The sequence below is a fragment of the Oryctolagus cuniculus genome, chromosome 7 (assembly GCF_964237555.1).
Source record: "Oryctolagus cuniculus chromosome 7, mOryCun1.1, whole genome shotgun sequence".
NCBI lineage: Eukaryota > Metazoa > Chordata > Mammalia > Lagomorpha > Leporidae > Oryctolagus > Oryctolagus cuniculus.
The window spans coordinates 102,657,182-102,679,764 of NC_091438.1; the positions used below are offsets into that span (position 1 = coordinate 102,657,182).

Consider the following 22,583-nt stretch of genomic DNA (forward strand, 5'->3'; position numbering starts at 1 on the left):
TACAAATATCTTCCAATGACTATCAAACCTCAAAACATTATACACACCAAAATAAAATATATAAGATGACATGAAATAATTTTGTACAGAAATACATTTTAGTTTTAAAATTATTGTTTTAGAAATATATTTTCACAGACAATATTTTGTTAATTATATATAACTTGTATCAAGCACCATGGTTATAAATATATGCCATATTAAGATGTCAGGAAACCAGCACTTTAATCCTGATGCAAACCAGTAAGTGCCTTAAACTATTTAACGTTTAGTTTTTCATAGGTGAAATAATTTTTGACTGGAATTATTCATATATTTATCAGAAGTGATTCATATGATTCTAATTATTTTGCATACTTAGTTCTGCTTCTAATTTAGAATCTGTCAAGATTTTAAACAGTTCTCCTTCTGAGTTTTTATGTCACATACCATGAAGAAACACACACATATACATATGGTTGTACATTAGTCTAGTTGGAAAAAGTCTTATTTATTTCAAAGGCAGACACACACACGCACACACGTACACACGGGGAGGCAGGGGAGAGAGAGGGAGGGAGAATGAATCTATCACCCACTGCCTCATTCCCCAAATGCCCTGGCCAAAGGCAGGAGGCTGGAACTCAATCTAGGTCTCCTGTATGGATGGACGGAACCCCAGTACCTGGACCATTCTATGCTGCCTTCCAGCATGCAGGAAGCTGGATTCAGAGGTAGAACCAGAACTGAAACCAAGGCACTCTGATACAGGAGACTGGCACCCCAAGCAGCAGCTTAACCATCGTGCCAATCACCTGTTCCTGTATTTGTGATCTTATTCTTTCAGTATTATGTTAAAAACTCCATTGGCTTTTCAAATGTGTGTTGACTTAAACCAGATGAAGTGGGGGAAGGATCTAATCAGATATGAATTTGAATCTTGCTGTTCTGTGGAGAAGAGTTTGAAAAAGGTTGGGAAACCCATATGGTGCCTCCTGAGGGTCACAGGGAGTGAAGAGAAAAGTGAGTTTATTAAAGAACCAACTAACTAACGAACTAACTAAATGGCTAAGGGCTACAATTAGCAAGATTCAAGGATTGACTGGTCAGAGCTCATCAATCTCCTTTACTTGCTCAGAGTTGGTAGTTCTTTCCTTCATCTCCAGGCATGTCTCTGCTCTGTTTCTGCAGCTAATCCTTGGCAAGTGTTCAATTTATATCATTGGCACTCATCTATACTGTTTTTTGGTAATCCCTTCCTTCACTATTGATCTCTAGCTTTTCTCTTTTGCCCACCATTTTTTTTTTTGTTTTCTTCCAGTTCCTTTTTGTTTTCCTGCTTTTACTCCCCTAGTTCTCAGGTTACACCTCTGTGCAGCTTTCCTGACGTTCCAGGACTGGATTTTATGATTTCCAGATTTAATAAATAATAAACACATAAAAATAATAAAACCTCAAACAAATCAAGCAACAAAACTCCAAGGATAGTCAGTTAGATTTGAATTTGAGATAAACAGTGAGTTGTATAAGTAGGCTCCATACAATATTTGGGACATGCCTATATTGAAAAATTATCTTGATATTTGAAATGTGAACGCAACTGGGTAATCTGTGTTTTATCTGGCAATAGATTGAGAGCACCTGCTAAATGCTCCTGCATCACTCATGTCTAAATGATTCCCTTCCCACTAACCTGCAGAATGATGTCCAAGTCTGCCTTTTATTAAGGCAGCTCTTCTCCTGCCTGGTGCAGCATATGACACATGGTTGATACCTGATAAATGTTTGCTGTGTAAATGACTACTTCGACTAGTCTCCTCTTTTTTTGGCCATTGGCAATTGTTATAGATCAAATTATGTGCGCACTAAAATTCACATATTGAAGCCTAATTCCCATGTGACTCTATTTGGAAATGGGGCCTTTATAGAGGGAATTAAATGAGTTCATTAGAGTAGGGCCCCAAACCAATAGGAAGTGTCTTTATATGAGAAGATGGGACATCAATGATGTGCATGCACAGAGTAAAGACCATGTGAGCACAGAATGAGAAGGGAGCATCCACAAGCCAAGTTGAGAGGTCTCAGCAGAAAACCATGCTGTCACCTTGATCTTCCACTCTCAGCCTCCAGAGGTATGAGAAAATACATTTCTATTATTTAACCCACCTCATCTGCTTTCTCTTGTTATGGCAAGCTGTCTTATCCTGCTTTCTGTTGCTGTAATAGAGTACTCAAGATTTGGTAATTCATAGAGATAAGAGATTTATATGGAATCATGATTCTGGAAGTCCAAGACGATGGCACTAGCATCTTCTTGGCTTCTGCTGATGGTCTCATGCTGCTCCATGCATGATGGAAAGACAGAAAAAGCAAGCAGGAAATGTATGAAACAGAAGTCACATGTTGACAGAAGCAGCAAGACAACAACCCAAGAAAGTCAAATTTGTTTTATAACAACCAGCTCTTGTGGAGCTAATTCAGGCCTTTGAGAGCAAGAACTCAGTCTTAAGAGAAAGGCATTAATCTTTTAATTTTCTCTCAATGGCCCTGCCACCTCTCAACAGTTTTACACTGGGTATCAAATTTCAGCATGAGTTTTGAAGGGAACAAGCTCCATACAAAAGATAGCAGCAGCCATAGCAGGCTAGTACAAAAATCCTTGGTCTGCTTGGCCACCATAAGTCAATGAACTCCTTTTCCTCTTTGTAGAAAACCAACCAAATCTACAGTAGAGCCTATAACTTCTTATCTCTTGCTTCTTTCTTCCATTTGGTTGCTCTCTGCATTACAATCTTTGATGCTGCTCATATCTTTGAACCATGGCTAGTGATGAAAACAGATTCTAACTAGATGACAAGGATATTTTTACTATAAATCTGTCAAGTATATCTAATGATAATTCTTTGTTGACTAGAAAAAACTATCAATTGGTGTCTTTGCTAACTGACATCTTAAAAAATTTACATGTGAGCATATAGCCACTATTGTACACATATTAAACTTGTTTTAGTAAAAATATGACTTTATATCTTTAATAATCTCTGCACTAAATTAAATGAGATGTAAATTACCTAGCACAATTAACCAGTAAATTGCCCAGTCAATCCACTAAATAGCCAACTTCTCCTTTAATAATAAAAATGTAAATACTATTCAGAGTAGTTGGAAAAAATGCACCCAAAGGCCTAGAGTCAAATCAATTAATTTTCTAAATGTGAGCTCCCAATCTTTCTACAATCTTGTGCTCTTTGATGCTGTATCTTTTCTGAGATTGTAAAGTTTAAATCTTCCTGTAGCTGCTAAGCAGGCTTAGCGGGAGAACGATGGCTGCAAGCTGTTCTGATCCTTGGTTGGTGGGAAGCTTTTCTTCTCCTGCATTCCTGGGCTTACAGTGGGCCTGCTGAAAGCCCCATGGCTGTTCTGTTCTCTCTACGACTAATTCCTTTAATTATTGTGCTTACCCTTATCTTGGCCTGCCTTCTGCCATCTGCCATCAAGGCCAGGGAAAACTATATGATATATATTATGGTATTTCCTAGCTGGTGCCTATCTTTCTATCTTTCCTTTTCCAAGTTAGAAAAGAATATATGGAAAAAGCAACTTGATTTTCTTTCTCTATGGCCTTTATATACAAATCTGACCTTTATCTCAACAGTGTTCTTTCCCATCAGCATCTTTTCACCTCTGGTTGCCATGGTGACCAGCTACCACTATCATGCTCTTAGTCAAGTCCCTTAATCTCTTTTTATTGTTCAAAACAGAAATTTTATATTAGATACAGATTCTAAAAACTGCTACATTTGCCATAACAACTGCATGGGTTTCATCTCTAAGGGGTTTCTCACTTGGTCATTTCTTCCTAGGTCCTGTTTGTCTCCAAGCTCTTAAGAGTCCTTCAAGAACTTCTTACTGCATATCTACATTTTTCAGAGTCTCCAGGGTCCACTTAAGTTTTTTTCTCCTCAAGCTGCCAAGACTCAAATTTGTAACTCCTGGCAGTTTATTAAGTAAAGCAGTCCAGATCTTTCTGTGTCTTATTTCTCATGTAAACCACTCCTGGGAGGCCTTGCCTTTACAATGGACAGACCCATCAGTGTGCTGTTTTCAAACAAAAATAACTATTTTTCTTCTTTCTCTTTCACAGAAATGCTATTCATTCTCCATAAACAACTGGTTCAAACAGCAGCACTCTGAAAAAACTAACACTTCTTACAATAAGCAAAAACACAGAAAGACAATTTAAGGTAAGCTTTTTGTTTTAAAGAATTCCAGATTTCAATTATATAAGATATTCATTGAATTCACAATTGGAAAATAAAGCAAAATATAAAACTTTGCAGAAAAAGTATTCTTATGAAAAGAAAGCAATCTTGTAACATCATCAGAATAAATACTCAGTTGCAGATGAATACCAGCCTTGGAGCAGATGAAGCAGAATGATGAGAAGACAAAGGATGGCCTACGGAATTACACAATCAGGGTTCTGATACCAGCTTCCCCCTGCGAGTTGGTCACTAGTTCTATTAGCCTTATTTTGGCTTTCCAATAAATAGGAATATTTTATTATGATTGAGTGAAGTAACCAATGCAAAATTCCTTATCAGAAATCAAAATATTTTTCTTTTCCTGTTGTATCAGTGAGACATAGATGAAATTGTCATCTAGCATCCAGAATAGTTCCCAGAAAATCCAGACAAGATAGGTCATTCTCTGGAATAACATAGGGCAGTTTATTCCAATCAAATTTCCTACTGGACAAGTCCAAGGGAGCGCACAACCAACCTTCCTACAAAGGGATGTAAAATAAACGTAGACCAAAGCCCTTTTTCCCTCTTAACACTTCCCTTAAAAAAGAAAGAAAATAAACTCTAGGTCCAGTTTATTAAAAGAATCTCAGTTTCTTGATCTTTGATTCAAAACTGCAGACTGTGGTGAATTCAAGGATTTTGAAGATGGCCAAAAAAATATAACCACAAGATGGCAGTATTGCATAATGAGCTTTATTGGATGGCACTTGGATGGGTTTGCAAGAGTTCTGGGAAGTCCCTCACACTGGCAGACCTTCAGAGCCCACCATACAGAAGGAGGAACTTTAGAGGAACAGGGAGTCAGATGCTTGTGCCTAGGGGACACTGCTCAGCATCAGTGGAGGGAGTTTGTATCAGAAAGCAACAAGGGTAGTAGTCTCTTGAGGTTTTTTGTAGCCACAGGGCTCATCTTATCTGTGGCTAGCAGATGTTGGGTAAAGTTTTGTGGAGCATGCACAGCAGGTAGTCTGTAGGTGGTTTAAAGATGCTCATTTGGGCTATATTTAAGGTAATGGGATTGTGTAAGAATTCCAGCTTTACACAGGTAGTCTTTGTAATAGCAGTCCTAGTCGACTGCAAAGAAGTGAACATCAGACACCATGGTCCCTCCCCAGGAAAACATAGCTTTGGCTGATCTGTAACACTCTGCCCCACCATTCCTGAGTCCCTATTGCCACTGTACTTGGCTTACAGACTCCATTGGCTGCTAGGTCCCATTACTCCAGGGTCCAGAGTAACTAGCTTCTTTTGTAGTACCCAAGCTGCACAGGTCCTATGGGCTCTGGAACTTGACTGATAGCTGTGTCCAACCACCGTGCCCTGGGCTTAAACATCTGTAGCATCCCTTCATCCTCAGAGACACTCCAATGCTACACCCCAACCTGGAGTGTCACAGTAACCGTCATATCATTTCCCTCTGGGACCCAGTTGTTGGGGAATGCCTCGGAATCACAGTACTTAGATTAATGGGAGAACTACATTCACCGTGCCTAAAAAAGTAAACCCATGTCCATTGTAGTTCAGCAAGACACTGAGCTCAAGACCTCAGGCCCACATCTACTCTAAGCACCTTTGCTCTGAAATACAATGCTTCTGTGACTCACATGGCCTGGGTCAGTCCCAATACCAATAAAGATTCCATAAGCTAAGTTTTCCAACTGTGTAGGAAATGAGGACACAGTGATTTTCTAAAGCCCTTGCCATAAAAAATTCTAAAAATTTACCCATACCAACACCACTACCACAAGCTCCTAATGTCTAGGCTACTGAGGCACCCAGTAGCATCACTGACATTGAACAGATGAAAAAGCTGTACAGGCTGGTGCTGCGGCTCAATAGGCTAATCCTCTGCCTGCGGCGCCGGCACACCTGGTTCTAGTCCCAGTCAGGGTGCCAGATTCTGTGCCCGGTTGCCCCTCTTCCAGTCCAGCTCTCTGCTGTGGCCCAGGAAGGCAGTGGAGGATGGCCCAAGTGCTTGGGCCCTGCACCCGCATGGGAGACCAGGAGAAGCACCTAGCTCCTGGCTTCGGATCAGTGCGGTGTGTCGGCCACGGTGCATCGGCCGCAGTGCACCGGCCACAGCGGCCATTGGAGGGTGAACCAACAGTAAAGGAAAAGCTTTCTCTCTGCTCTGTCTCTCTCTCTCACTGTCCACTCTGCCTGTCAGAAAAAAAAAAAAAAAAAAAGCTGTATGCACACTATACTGCAACACCAGCATATTCTACCCGACTGACATGGATGACTCATATGCCAGTGAAAGCCTTCCTATGAAAACCACTCTATGAAACTGTAAGAGGCAACTATCCCACCAGATGAGCAGATAGTAACATAAGGGAGCACATACATACACAGACACACACACAAAAGTAACAAAAGTGCTTTCACCAGAAAGCTACTGAACTCAATGGAAAAGAACTGAAAATAATGGTCTTGAGAAAATTCAGCAAGATACAAGAGATTCTAGGTAGACAATTCAGTGAAAAGTAAAAACAGATCTAAATGAGAAATTCAAAGAGACAGATGCTTCATTCAGTGAATGAAACAAATAACACAATCCATAAATTCAATAGCAGACTAGATCAAGGAGAAGAAAGAACATATGAATTTGAATACATGCCTTTTGAACAAGCCTAGTGAGTGAGAAAACATTTTAAAAAGCATGGAAAAAGCTTATGGGATTCGGGACACTATTAACAGAATATTTGCAGTATGGGAGGTCTAGAGGGAGAAGAGAAGGAGAAAGTAACAGAAAGATTACTTAATGAAATAATTGAAATTTTTCCAGGTTTGAGCAAGATATGGGCATACCAATCCATGCAGCTCAAAGTATTCCAAAGAGGCTCCATCCAAAGAGCGTAAGCACATCACAGTCAAGTCAATGAGAAAGAGATGATTCTAAAGCACCAAAAACAAAGCATCAAATCACAAATGAAGGAATGCTCATTTGACTCTCTATGGATTTCTCTTGCAAGCCATCAGAGAATAATGTGTTCAAAGTATTGAAGGATCCATTCAAGAACACTATGCCTAAAAGAATATCTTTCAAAATGACAGTCTTTCCTAGATAAGCAAAAGCTGAAGAAAGTCATTACTGCTACATAAACTTTATGAGCAATGCTTAAGGAAGTGCCTCAACTGGAAGCAAAAGGATTATTAATACTATCATGAAAACATATGAGGTATAAAACTCACTGGTAGAAGTCAATGTGTAATTAAATTCAGAATGCTCAATATTGCAAGTGTGGTGGTGTAAATCTTTCACATCTTTAGAATGAAGGGTAAGTCTAAAAATAGCTACAGGTACAATAAGTTGTTAAGAAATATGCATTATAGGCAGGCGCCGCGGCTCACTAGGCTAATCCTCCGCCTTGTGGTGCCGGCACACCAGGTTCTAGTCCCGGTCGGGAAGCCGGATTCTGTCCCGGTTGCCCCTCTTCCAGGCCAGCTCTCTGCTGTGGCCAGGGAGTGCAGTGGAGGATGGCCCAAGTACTTGGGCCCTGCACCCCATGGGAGACCAGGATAAGTACCTGGCTCCTGCCATCGGATCAGCGCAGTGCGCCGGCCGCAGCACGCTGGCCGTGGCGGCCATTGGAGAGTGAACCAACGGCAAAGGATGACCTTTCTCTCTGTCTCTCTCTCTTACTGTCCACTCTATCAAAAAAAAAAAAAAAAAGAAATATGCATTATAAAAAGATTTAAATTGTGGCAACAAAAGTACTCATAAATTGTGGGGAGGAGAGTAAATGTCTAGAGCATTTGAATGTGAACAAAACTGCCATCAGCTTAAAACAGTCTAGAAGGACTATAAAACTTTTATGTTGGTCCTAGCGTTGTGTTGTAGCAGATTAAACCACTGCCTGTGACACAAGCAGAGCATATGGGTAGCAGTTCCAGTCCTGCCTTCTCTACTTGAGACCAAGGTCCCTGCTAGTGACCCTAGGAAAGCAGAAGATGGCCCAAGTTGTGCCTCTGCCACTCATGTGGGAGACCCAGAAGCTCTTGGCTTTAGCTTGGCCCAACCCTGGCCTCTCTCTTTCTCTGTCTCTCATCTGTTTATAATTCTGCCTTTCAAATAAAATAAATAAATCTTTCTTTAAAAAAGATTGCTTATGTAAGCCCATGGAAACAAAAATTAAAACATTTCAGCAGATAACACTAACAAGAAAGGAAAGAAGAATCAAAGCTTAGCAATATAAATACACACACACACACACACACATATATATATATGTAGAGAGAGAGAGAGAGAGAGAGAGAATTTTCTATCCAACAAAGCAAAGCTCAGTACCAGAGGACTTCATGGCTGAAATCCACCAAACATTTAAAGAAGATTTATTACTAATATTTGTTACTTTTCTCAAAAACAGAGCTAAAGGGAATACTTCCAGATACATTGTATAAGGCAAGCATTAGCTTTCCACATAAACCAAATAAAGACACCACAATTATAGAAAAATATAAACTTCTTTTTCTGATGAACATCTATGTAAAAATACTCAATAAAATATTAGCATACAAATTCAACTACACATAAAAAAATTATATATGATATATGATGACTGAGTGGGATATATTTTTAAAGATTTGTTTATTTACTTGAAGCAGGGATAGAGTGAGAGAGAGAGAGAGAGAGAGAATCTTTCATCTGATGGTTCGCTCCCCAAAAGGCAGGAACAGCTGTGACTGATCCAGGTTGAAGCCAGGAGCCTGGAGATCTGGGTCTGACATGTGGTTGGCAAAGGCCAAAGTACTTAGGTCACCCTCACCTGCTTACCCAGTTGGACAGGAAACAGAGTCTCTAGGACTTGAACTTGTAAATACGATGAATGCTGGCATTGCATACAGCAGCTTTGCTTGCTGTGCTGGCCCCAGGTGACCAAGTAGGGTTTATCCCTGGCATGCCAGGCTGATTGAATATATGAAAATCAATCAGTTTGTTACATCACATTAACAGAAGGAGGAACATAATCTCATGATCGTCTCAATTAATGCAGAACAAGTATCTGAGTTCAGTGTTATTTCCTGATAAAAATTCTTAGCATTTTTGGTATGAGGTGCCTTTAAAAACTTCAAGGAAAACATATATTGTGAAAAAATACACATATTTCAAAATTTCTTTACACCAAAATAAACTTATTTTCAATTAAAATTTCTCACAAACTTTAAAAAAATATTTATTTATTTGAAAGGCAATGTGCCAGAGCAAGAAGGAGAAACAGAGAGAGAGAGGGAGAGAGCTGGGGGGAAGGAAAGGCAGGAGGGTGAGAGAGAGAGAGAGAGAAAAAAAGATCTTCTACTGATTGGTTCACTCCCCAAATGCCCTTAACAGCTGGAGCTGGGTCATGTTGTAGTCACGGGACAGGAGCTTCATCCAGGTCTTCTATGCAGGTAGCAGGGACTCAAAACCTTGAGCCATCATCTGCTTTTCCCCCATGTGCATTAGCAGGGAGCTGGATCAAAAGCAGAGTAGCCTGTATTTGACCTTGCACTCTGAAATGGGATACTGGCATCCCAAATGGTGGCTTAACTATTGGACCACAATGTCTACCCCCAAGATTTTTGAGGTATCCTCATATAAGAGGAAAGTTCTTAGCATAATAAAGGGCATTTATGAAAACCCACAGTTAAATTAATCAACAGAAAACACCCAGAAACTTTCCACTGAAATCTGGGACAAAACAGGGATGCCTACTTTCACTAGTTCTATTCAACATAGTACTGGAAATACCAGCAAGAGTAATCAGACAAGAAAAAAATATAAAATGTATCCAAATTGAGAAGGAAGAATTAAAACAATCTCAATTTTAAGATGAATGATTCTATATGTAGAAAAACCTCAAAGACTTCACAAAAAGAACTGCTGAAACAAAGAAATGAATTAAATAAAGTTGTAGGATACAGACTCAACCTACGAAAATCATTAGTGTTTCTTTATGCCAATAATGACCTACCAAAAAAAGTCAAGAAAACAATCCCACTATGAAAGCATAAAAAATACTTAAGAATAAAATTATCCGAGGAGGTTAAGGATTTGTACACTGAAAACTATGAAGCACTGATGAAAAATTAAAGATGATACAAATAAATGGAAATACACTGTACTCTAGGAAGAGAATAATTAATATTGTTAAGATGTCTCTACTATTGAAACCAATACACAGACTTAAGGAGTTCTTATCAAAATCCCAGTGACAGTCTTCACAGAAATAGAAGCAAAGTTCCTAAAATTCATATGGAAACTATGTACACACACACACACACACACACACACACACCAATAGTCAAAGGAATATGGAGAATAAAGTTGAAACATTATCCATTCCAACAAAATTAAATTAAAAAGCCATTATGTGGTACTAACACAAAGAGAAATACAGACCAATGGAATAGAGAGCCAAGATATGAATCCAAACTTACATGATCAAAGAAATTTTGACAAGGGCACAAAGAGGACACAGTTGGGAACATATTGTCTCTCCAATATATGATACTGGAAAAACTGGTTTTCTACATGCAAAAACATGAATTTGAACCTTTATCTTACACCCTAAACAAAAGTGTACTACAAATGGATAAAAGACTCCTGATCATGAAACTCCTAAAAGAGAATTTAGGGGAAGGCCTTCTTGACATTGGCCTTGGTAAGGGTTTTTGGCTATCATACTAAAATCTTAGGCTATAAAATAAAAAATAAATTGATTACATCAAGCTAAGAATTTCTGAGCAGCAAAGGAAATTATGAGCAAAATGAAAAAAAAAAACAATCTATTAACTAGGAGAAAAGACTTGAAAATCACATACCTAATAAGAAGTTAACAGCTAAAATTCATAAAGTACTCTTAGAATTCAACAGCAGAACAGTAAGTCATATGATTTTAAAATGAGCAAAGGACCCAAACATACCTTTCTCCAGAGAAGATATACAAATGTGTGGCATGCATTTGGAAAAATGCTCAACATTAGGAATCAACACAGAAATGCAAATGAAAACCACCGTAAAATAAAATGTCTCTTCATATCCTTTAGGAAGCCTAGTATCAAAGGACAGTAGATAACAAATAGTGAGAAGGGTATAAAGAAAAAGAAACCCACTATATTGTTGGTAGCAATGTAAATCGGTTTATCCATTATGGAAAATATTATGTAGGCTCAAAGCAATTTAAAATAAAACTTCAATATGATGTAGTAATTCGTCTTTCAGGTACATATCCAAAAGAAGTAAACTTATTACCTCATAAAGATATCTGCATTCCTACACAGGGTGCAGCATTATTCACATTAGGCAGGGTATAGAAACAAGTAATGACTCGTCAACAGGTGAACAGTAAAGAAAGTGTGAAGTGTGTGTGTGTGTATTTATGTGTGTGTAAAAAGAAAGTTATTCAACCTTACAAAAGGAGATCCTGTCATTTGCCAAAACATGAACAGACTTACAGGACATTATGCTAAGTGAAATAAGCCAGATGTGAAAGGAAAAGTATTGCACAATCTCATTTATATGTGAAATCCCTCTTATATGCTCAAATACACAGAGATTCAGAATTTAAGGGGTTACCACACACAGAGGGTGGCAGAGTGAAAACAGGGAGATTCAGGTTAAGTATACAAAACAGCTACTATGTGAAAATAAGTTCAGAGATCTAATGTAGAACATGAAGACTACAGTTAAAAATAATACATTCAGGGCCGGCGCCATGGCTCACTTGGTTAATCCTCTGCCTGTGGCACTGGCATCTCATATGGGTGCAGGGTTCTAGTCCCAGTTGCTCCTCTTCCACTCCAGCTCTCTGCTGTGGCCCAGGAAGGCAGTGGAGGATGGCTCAAGTGCTTGGGCATCTGCACCCATGTGAGAGACCAGGAAGAAGCACCTGGCTCCTGGTTTTGGATCGCCACAGCTCCAGCCAAAGCAGCCATTTGGGGAGTGAACCAATGGAAGGATGACCTTTCTCTCTGTCTCTCTCTATCTCACTGACTAACTCTACCTGTAAAATAAAAAAAAAATACATTCAGAATTTTTGCTAAGTGAGTGGATTTACTGGTCTTGCCATGGGAGGGGTAGGTTGGGCAGGAACTATCTAAGATGATGGCTATGTTCATTTCTTTCACCACAGTAACCATTTCACTTTATATTTATCTTAATATATATGACTTAAATATAGAAATAAAATTTATTTTAGAAGTTTTATGTTTCCATTATTTATATTAATTCTAATCTAGTTTATACAGAACTGATTTATTCAAAGATAATATTCCGATAACATCAATATATTACTATTTTTAAATTATAACTGATTATTTTTAATTATAAAAAGTATCATGCTTAATAAGAGGTAAAAAATCTTAAACAAATTGCATATTCAGATTGATCCCTTCTCATATGTGAATATGTGTGTATAACAGGTATAAAAAGTGTTCATACAGAGGTAATTGTACTTGAATAGGGGTTGCTATGAGGTTTAATATTGCTCATGGGTACTTTCAGTTTTCTTTATCTTGACTACAGTCAGTGCTTCATAACAATGTTTGAGCCAATAGACCATTTACAATGGTTGTTCATAAGATAACATTATCTAGTGACATTGCAAATCTTTGTGTCAGCACAAGTGCTCAAAAGAAACTAAGAATGTATTTCTCAGAATACATTCTTGTCATAGAGGATGCATAAGTGTTTATATTTTTCTAACTTTTCTACAATGATTGCATTTGGATTAGTAATAAGATAAAAAATTAATAGAAACAAAGAAAATTTAAACAGGAACTTAGATTCTTGATAAACATGAGTGGCATTCCCAATCTTAATCTCCCGAAATTTATACCATTTTACATGCAGCTCCAACTTTTACAATATCTTTTATTACAAAGAAGAGTACCACTTGACCGACTCAAACTCATTTTTATGATCACCTAAACACTGTGACAAGAGATCCTAATCCTAGCTGAAATGCTTTGTATATTTCAGTGTAATTAACAATAATAAGAAAGCATGATGGGCTGATTTCTGAGACACAAACCATCTTCTCTAAATGCATAATCTGATACGTAAAAGCTAAATACCTTAGAACAAGATGACAATTTTAGCAAAGACACTGCTTTCCTGTATAAAAACAGGTGTAATGTGGAGAAATAAATGGAAAACTTCTCAGTGTTAGCAAAGAATTGATAATTTATAGAACAGTAGTACTGTGCATGATATATTAACACTAAAATTCAGACTAAACCTGAAATTATTACCAGAAGAGGCCCCCATTTACAACAAGTTTTCTATCATTCTTCAAAAATAAATGCAAATTGGGAGGCATTTGTACCTAACATCTATAAATCAGATGCTCAGTTAATGCAATAAGGGAACATGAGCTGAAAATAACAAATAGTCAAATCATATTACTATCCTTGTTTTATGCACAACTTAAATAAAATTACTTTCTTGCATTAATTTCACACTCTCTTCTTTGTCCCTAGGTGAATAATGTACCATTTCACAGAATCTGAAGAAAGTCATGTTCACAGAGAAGTGGAACAAGGACCAATTATAAGCTTAATTGCATGTCTAACAGGGAACATCAAGTATCATCAGGAAACTTGCCAGAGTGCCATTCAAGGGCTTGGATTAGCCAACAGGAGACCTGAATTCCTGTCTCAGTCCTGCCACTTAACAGCCACATGATCTGAGTCAAATCACCTTTTTTTCTTTTTTTGTAATGTCCTCATCTGGAAATGGAATACATTGGTCTCCATTTCTGTGATTCTCTAATTTCATATCTTAAATAGATAAAATAACAACAACAAAAGATGTTCAATTTTTTCCTTTAAATTATCTATTCTACAAAAATACATCTAGGTCACCTTCTCTATTGGAATCTTCCCTGGGAATTACATAGTCTTTTTACCATTTAGCTGCTAGAGAGCCTCTTGATTACTTTCTGATCCATTGACTAGGTCTCGTTTCTTCATAATTGTATGGAATCCTTGTCAACCATACAAACGTTTTATGTTTTATATCTAAAGTATTAAATTGGTTTGCTGTGTGGAAGAATATCTTATATGTTAGTAAACACATATCTTCAAATGAGCATGTTTATTACAGCCCAATCTTCTTCATCCATATCATTCTTCATCCATTTAATATTTTATAAATATATTAAATATATTTATAAATAAATAAAATATATATAACACATATTATATATCATATATTATGTATATTAAATATATTTATATATTATGTTAAATATATAGTTGATACATATTATATGTTAAATATAATTTTAATATATTTTATATTTAATATAAATATTATATATATATAACTTGAAAAGGAGGAAGGGAGGGAGGAAGGGAGGGAAGGAGGGAGGGAGGGAGGAAGAGGGAGGGAGAGAGAGAACTCTTCCCTCTGGTTCAGTAGTCAAATGGATGCAATAGCCAGGATTGGGACAGGCCAAAGCCAGGAGCCATGGACTTCATCTGAATCTCCCACATGGTGGTAGAAATCCATTGGGTCATCATCTGCTGCCTCTCAGGTGCATTATAGGAAGCAAGATTGGAAGCAGATGGGGGACTCAATCCCAGGCACTCTGAAATGACATGTGTGTCTTGAATGGTGACTTAACTGCACATCAACTGCCCATTTTCCCTTGAAGTTATGCTCCAGACCTTTTAAAATAACATCAGTATCTTAAAAATTTGATTACTATTATTAGTATTGAGTTGGAATTATTCTTGCAGATTATATTTTTTATTGTGAGACTGTTTGCTATTTTACTACATTTTCTAAGCACTAAATGGCTGGAAGAATAGTGTCATAGCCAATATATGGTAGCTCAAACAAGTTGCTTTTGTCTACTGCTTTAAATACATAAGCTAGTCAGTAATAAAAATCTTATTTTTTTCTATATAAAGTGAGAAAACTTAGTTACAACAGAAAGGACATTTTCATGTTTTACCTGAAATTATTAAATAACTTCTTGCTACCAAGTAAGATCTTTTACTAATGTAGCTTGTATTTTGTAAATGCTTATAAACTGCTCAGATCATCTGATGTTATTTTCTTTCTTAAAATGCATCAACAGACAATTTTTGGATAGATTTGCTAAGATTCCCAGATGGAACCACTTTCAATAAAAGTGACATTGAACATTTTGTCCCAGATAACATTTTTCCAATTTGTTATTTGACAGCAAACTGAATACCTTTCAAAAGTACAAACCAAGCAAAAAACTACCTTTGTAAGGATGTCTAAATTTCCTTTATCATGTCTTTCTTCAGAGGGCTAAGTAAGGAGAAGTTTATTTTCTGTCAGCATCCTCTAAAGGAGTCCTATTTTTCTGTGCTGCTTTTAAATTTTGGTAAAACATTAGTGAGCTTATATAATTGACATTATCCAGTTTATCAGCCAACCCTTTTGTCATTTATTTCTCTTCCCGTGAGCATAGCTGCACAACTTTTTGTCAAGGTTCACTTCTTTCATTGCCAAATTGATAAGAATATTAATGGAGTTTCAGGCTCCTTGATTGTAACTAAGTTGTGGTTTTTCTTTTCCTAATAGGAAAAGATGATGTGTTCTCTTAAAATGAAATGTAATTAATTTTCACATTTCCTTGGCTAATGCTCATGGAGGGATCTGGTATTTGGGTCCAGTATTCTCTTTCCAATTCTCTTACTCTCCACAATAGCAGATATTTTGATGTAGCGATAACTACACAATCTGTCCTGTTCACAGGGAGTATACTGCACAGTAGGTGCATTCAATGAACTGCAGGGTGGCTTTATTCATTCTTCCCTTGCTGCATATTTTGTGGCCTTTAATGTAGCTCCATTTCTTGTTAAATACATTCTCCAGGCAATTGGACAGATGGGATTTTTTTTTTTTTGGTGTTTATATGATATTTCCAAAGCAAGAACAGAGCTGCCTCTTTCTAAACAGTCTCCAATAAAGCTGTTACATGCTTCTGCTTTTATTTATTTATTTGTTGTTTTTGATTAAATGGGGATTTAGTATAGAACTTCAATGCTTACCAAACACCTGACACCAATACATCATAAATACTATTTTATTCAGAATTTAAGAGAGAAATTAAAATGTGGTCCTATATATTTTGAGTAAAAGTAATGAAACTACCAGTAAACCCATATCCCCAGTGATTCTCAAAGCTGGTTGATGTTATATTAAGAACCTACATGGACTATGAAGATCAAGGGTGGTAAACATGGCTGATCTGATGATGTAAGTGCATGTTGACTCAAATTCTTCCTGGGAATTATTTTTACAGCATTTCACACATAGAGTAGCCATAACTTAATAATTTCCAAAATGACCAACAGCTTTTGTTTAACCTATTTCTATATAAATACCATGAGACTGTGGTAAGATTTCATATTTATAATTACAGCCTATTTGTTGAGTGTTATCTTCTAAAGGAATATAAAGATTCATATAAAATATGTGGAACTAGACTCTTCAATTCAGTCAGAGCCTTGAATGATATCTCAAGTCTTGGTTTGTAATTTCTAAATTCTTTTACTTAGAGATTCCATAGAAAACTTTATTTTTAATGATGATTGATTTAGGACCATTCATTCCATAAGATATAGTTATTGTTCACATAGTACATGTTAACAAGGACTGTAGGAATCCCCTCAGACTTACATTGTCCCTTGTGGTACAAATAAGCTGAGAGGAATAACTCAAAAAGAACAGTATAAGATAAGAAAACTAGTTAATTGGAGAATACAAAGCATCTAATTAGAAAAATTTGTCAGTACAGGAACTGAACTGGCAAGAAGATGGTGGTGGGGAAGAATTCCGGAGAGAAAATCAGTGGCTGCAACAATAAAAGTCCCCTACAGCAAAGTATTTAAAATAGCAGCCTAGCTTTCACATTCATTTTCTCCACTCTTTCCTGGGATGCAGTGAAGTGCTGACTGGACTAGATCACCTTGTGAGATGGAAATACTCTTTCTCCCAACAGTGGCTGGGAGGCTCACAGGTGCATCCTTCTCTTGGTACTGCTTTTTGTTGAAGGGATTATCTCACCCAGGACACATACTTTAAATTACTGACTCATGCTGGTTTAAAGGCCCAGCTGCCTTGCCTCATTTTGGCATGTTTTTTTGTTTGTTTGTTTGTTGTTGTTTTTTTTTAATTTAAAAGGCAGAGTCACAGAGAGGCAGAGGCAGAGAGAGAAAGTCTTCCATCCACTGGTTTACTTGTCAGATGGCTGCAATGGCCGGAGCTGCACCAACTGGAAGCCAGGAGCTTCTTCAGGGTCTCCCATGTGGGTGCGGGGGCCCAAGGACTTGGGGCAACTTCTATTGCTTTCCCAAGCCATAGTCCAGAGCTGGATCAGAAGTGGAGCAGCCAGGACTCGAACCAGCACACACAGGAGATGCTGGCACTGCAGGTAGCAGCTTTACCCACTTCACCACACCACTGTCCCCTTGGCATGATTCTGAAGGGTTTCCCCAGCTTCAGTGCTACTCCTAGGCTCCGTTGAGGCCTTTGTTATCAAGAAGTGTAGTTCAATTTTTCTGTACCCAGTGCTACACAATAATCCTCCTACATACATCTTCAGCTCAGTCTGTTTCCAAGGAACCCAGCCTAAGACATACTCAGTTCCTTAAGTAACATGATAAAGCTCTCCCACAGACTCCTGAAATATCTTAACTGCCAGATTCTATGAACTCTTGAATTTCCTTGCAGCTGTTATTTAATGTGACCATTTTTCCTTAGCAATCATCCCTCCTTCTAGTTTTGTGGATTTGATTTATGGTGGTCCTCTTCCTACTGCTTTAGATTTTTAAGAATTTTAACTCAAGTTTTATTCTCAATCACCTCATTTGCATTTTTTCTTGGACAATCTCATTCACACCTTTGCTCTTAGTTCCATCTTAGTACTGTGGTAAAACCCTTTGAATTCACATTGTTGATGTAGGTATCTGTCCTATGTTTCAGAAATCCCTAGTTATTGCTCCTTGGATATCCTCGAGTGCTACAGGTATCCTTGCCCCTATGCTACACCATGATTCCCATCAATCTACTTTTTCACTATAACCACGGGTGCCACATTCAATGACAACAGTCCTGTTATTGTGTCATTCTTGTTATTTTAAGGAGTTTTTCCATTTCTATTTCTTAAGCCTAGGAATACAGAGATTTACTAGGCTGATAAACATTTATGATGGTTTCTTCTTTCAATTTCTATCCATCAAACTTGTCCTTCTAGACAACAGAGTAGAAATGGAATGGCCCTTCCAGTTACATAGATAATGACTGTAACATTGATTTTCTTTTTAATAACTGTAGTGACATGGAAGAGTCAGTTCTCTACACCTGTTTCTTATCTTTTACTTTGGTGCCTATATAGGGTTCATGATGGTTAAGAAAAAATGTGCATAAATGCAACTGAACAACACAGAAGTTAGTCAAACGTCAATTTTCCTGTCTTCTGCCCTTCCTTCTCTCTCTACATTTATGGTTCCACCTAGAGTTGAAACAACTAAACTCCATTCCTCGACTCCAGCTAGAAAGTAGGGACCTGCTTCTTCATTCAGCAAGGATAATTTAGGAGAACAGTTAGACATGTCACCATCAGGAATTTGTCTGCCTGGCACTGGAGCACCTGAAGACACAGAAGCCAGCTTGTTGCCTCATGCAGAGATCCTAAAGTAGCACAGGTCTGGCTGGGAGCCTGTAGTATGCAGCTCATAGGGTCTCTCAGCTCATCATGGCCTTGAGAGTCAATTACAGTTTGCGTCAACTTTTCTGCTTGCCTCCAGCTTCTCAGCTTCTCTCTCCTGCGCTGTCTACTTTGTGGCTCACTATAAAATTCCCATGGGTTTTTTCTTTCTCATAATACTCACCACCATGTAGGTATATGAGTTGCATGTTGATATTTTGGTGCCTATATAGAAACAAGGAATTTTGTCATCAATTTTATTCTTTATTTATTTGAGGGGAGGAATAGAAGGAAGGGAAGGAGGGGGGAAGAGAGGGAAGAAAGAACTGCCATCTACTAATTCATTGCCCTAGTGTAGTCAATGACCTGTATGAAGTCAGGAGTTGGGATCTTAATCCAGGTCTCCACATGGGTGCCAAAAGGCTTGCCTCCCAGGGTCTGCATTAGCACAAAGCTGGATTCAGGAAGTGAAGCTGGACATTGAACTCAAGAATTCCAATATAGGATGAGGGTGCCTAAACTTCCAATTTCATTCTTTATATTCTGTCCTTATAAACGCAACCTTCAATCTATAATTATTATTTTTTGATTTTAGATTATTTTTCACAAATAATTTTAAATTATTTTAAGTTTCTCTCTGACCACCAAATACAATCACTGCTGTACTCTCAATAGGATATATTCTTGGAGGCAGTTTGGTATTAGCACTTTTTGAGAAAATACTGACAGTTTAGGAAACTAAATATATAAATCAAACAAATATTTAACTGTTTGAAGTAACTTCTCATGAGGATTTATTCAAAAATAGCAAGTTCTTACAGTACAATGAAATTATTTATAAAAATTCAGTTGTTAAACAATTCTTGTAGTTCTCTCTGCCACACAAGTGTGGATCTTTGAATTTTCATCTCAAAAGAGGAACAGCCTCCTGACTGATTTCTGCATCTTCCATTTCTCTTCTTTCCAATCTATTTCTCATTTGACTGTTAGGATTAGCCTTTCAATTTCATAGCTCTAAACTATTACTTCCTTGTACAAAATTTAAGCCTTCCTAAGAGTATGGAGTTTATCTGTTTACTTCTATATCTCCAGTACTTAAAACATTTTCTGGTCTGTGCCGCGGCTCACTAGGCTAATCCTCTGCCTGCGGTGCCGGCACCCTGGCTTCTAGTCCCGGTTGGGGCGCCGGATTCTGTCCTGGTTGCCCCTCTTCCAGTCCAGCTCTCTTCTGTGGCCTGGGCGTGCAGTGGAGGATGGCCCAAGTGCTTGGGATCTGCACCAGCATGGGAGACCAGGAGAAGCACCTGGCTCCTGGCTTCGGATCAGCGCAGCGCGCCTGCTGCAAGCACTGGCTGTAGCGGCCACCTGGGGGGTGAACCAATGGAAAAAGGAAGACCCTTTCTCTCTGCTCTGTCTCTCTCTCTAACTCTGCCTGTCAAAAAAAAAAAAAAAACAAAAAAACAAAAAAACAAAAAAACAAAACAAAACACACACACAACCATTTTCCACTATATAACAGATGCTCAATCAGCACTGGTTGGATAAATAAGTTCTAGTGTAAATAAAGCATAAATTTGTCCTGTGTCATATAACTCTACTATTGTTTATTTTCTTTCACAAGCTATTAACAAGATTTTTTTTCAAGGAAAAAAAAACACTTAAAATGGGTTTATAAGTTCCAAATACAAATTCTGCTCTAAAAGTACTTTCTTTGGAAATAAATTTGTCCAATTGAATTTGTATTTTTGATTCTTAGGTTTAGATGTTCCCCCTTAAAATGGCTTGATTTATGAGCTTTCAACTTTGTACTAATTCAGAAGTGATGCACATTTTACAGAAATAATACTTTAATTTTGGAATGCAGATCTTTTTCCAGCTAGCAATACCTGCTGGGAAGCTCTAATTCAGTCACGTGACAACAAGGGAAAACCACTAACACTCTGGTGAGCTCTGTTACTCAGCTATGAAGTTTAGGAGCTTAGGTGTATTAAATGAAATTTTGATTTACAATATTTTCAACTTTCTGTGGGTATATGAAGATATAACCCTATAGTAATTTGAGAAGCATTTGGTGATTATTATAAGTAATATTTATTGCTATATGCTATGTGCCTTGTTTCTTATTACAATCTGTTTTTCATATATACTGTTCTGACATTCATAATTCATGAGTAGCTCAAAATACCTCATTCACAATGACATTAATTTTATCATTTTTATCATGAGGCAAGTATAATGACAGGTTGAACATCCCTAATCCAAAAATCTAAAATTTAAAGAGCCTAAATCTGAAACTTATTAAGCACAGACATAATGCCACAAGTGGAAAATTCCACATGGCCTCCTCATGTGACAGGTCACAGTTATAATATAGGTACACTAAAAATATTGTGTGGCTATGTGCCTAAGGCACATATGAAACATAAATTAATTTCATGTTTAGATTTGGTTTCTAATATCAAGATATCTCATTTATTCCAAACTTCAAAAAAAATTCCAAAAATCAAAAACACTTCTGGCCCTAAGCATTTTGGATAAGGAATATTCAAACTGTTATTTTTATCGATGAGGTAAACTTTTACAGATAAGGAAACACAAGGAATGAAAGTCAAAGGTAAATGCTTCCTTTTTTTCCCAACCATAAATAGTTGGTTGTATTTTAAACTAGACATTGCAATTCTAGAACTTGGATTTTTAACCACTAGGCCCTGCCATTCCCATGACTTACATATTTTTCCTACCCCTGACTTCTATTTGGAATGGACTTAATGTTTATGTCTCCCCCTCCCCCTGGAATCCATGTCAAAATCATAACCCTAAAAATAAAGTATTAGGAGGTGAGCCCTTTTGGAATTGGTTAGGTCACAAATGCTACCTCTATAACAGAGAGCTGAGAGAGTCTCTTACTTCTTCTATCATGTGAGGTGACAATGAGAAAACAGCTCTCTGAGGGGAAGGGTCTCTTGCCAGCTGCTGAATATGTCAGCAGCCTAATTATGGAATTTTGTCTCCAGAAATGCAAGAAATAATCTTATTTATAAGTCCCTAGTGGATGCTATTTTGTTAAGCAACCTGAGTGGACTAAGACATATCCTTACACTGTAACTTACACAAAATAGGGGTGGTGGATCTTGAACTATCATATAAGCTGAATAGTGATACAAAAAAAAGGTTTTAATTTTCAAATATTCTTAATACTTTATGGGAAATATACCATAAAACGTAGAGGAGAGGAAGCAATATAATTGAAGGGGACTCTGGAAACGTATTTGGTATTGGAATGATGAAAACAGCTGTATTCCTCTCTCATTTTTGGCATTATTCTAATGCAGTAAGTCTCAAATGAGGTTGTACTACCTTTTGTTTATCTGAGAAATAATGTTTTCAGGACAACTGTGTGGAATTAAGAAGTAATCTATGAATATCATGTTAAAAACAAAATATTTCCTAATTAGAAAAATTGCCTTTTCAACAACCATAGGTGAATTATCATAATCTCTGAGAATCACTTAACTGTTTTGAGAGAATTAATAGCAATATAAAATACCCTTAGAATAAGTATAGAAATAGGTATAGAAAAAAAGCTAGTTAATTGCATTATAAAAATAAAAGATGCATTTTGCCT

General features: G+C 37.3%; 1 protein-coding gene and 1 long non-coding RNA gene across 15 annotated transcripts in view; one reads left to right on the top strand and one right to left on the bottom strand.

Annotated features, from left to right (window-relative positions):
- Window positions 1-22,583, bottom strand: part of LRRC7 (leucine rich repeat containing 7) — a 586,672-nt gene that overhangs the window by 400,493 nt on the left and 163,596 nt on the right. The gene's annotated exons all lie outside the window — the stretch shown is intronic.
- On the top strand, window positions 732-14,189 carry LOC103350152 (uncharacterized). Its single transcript, XR_007924038.2, has 3 exons — window positions 732-1,002; window positions 4,124-4,223; window positions 13,746-14,189. It is a non-coding gene; the product is annotated as an uncharacterized lncRNA (long non-coding RNA).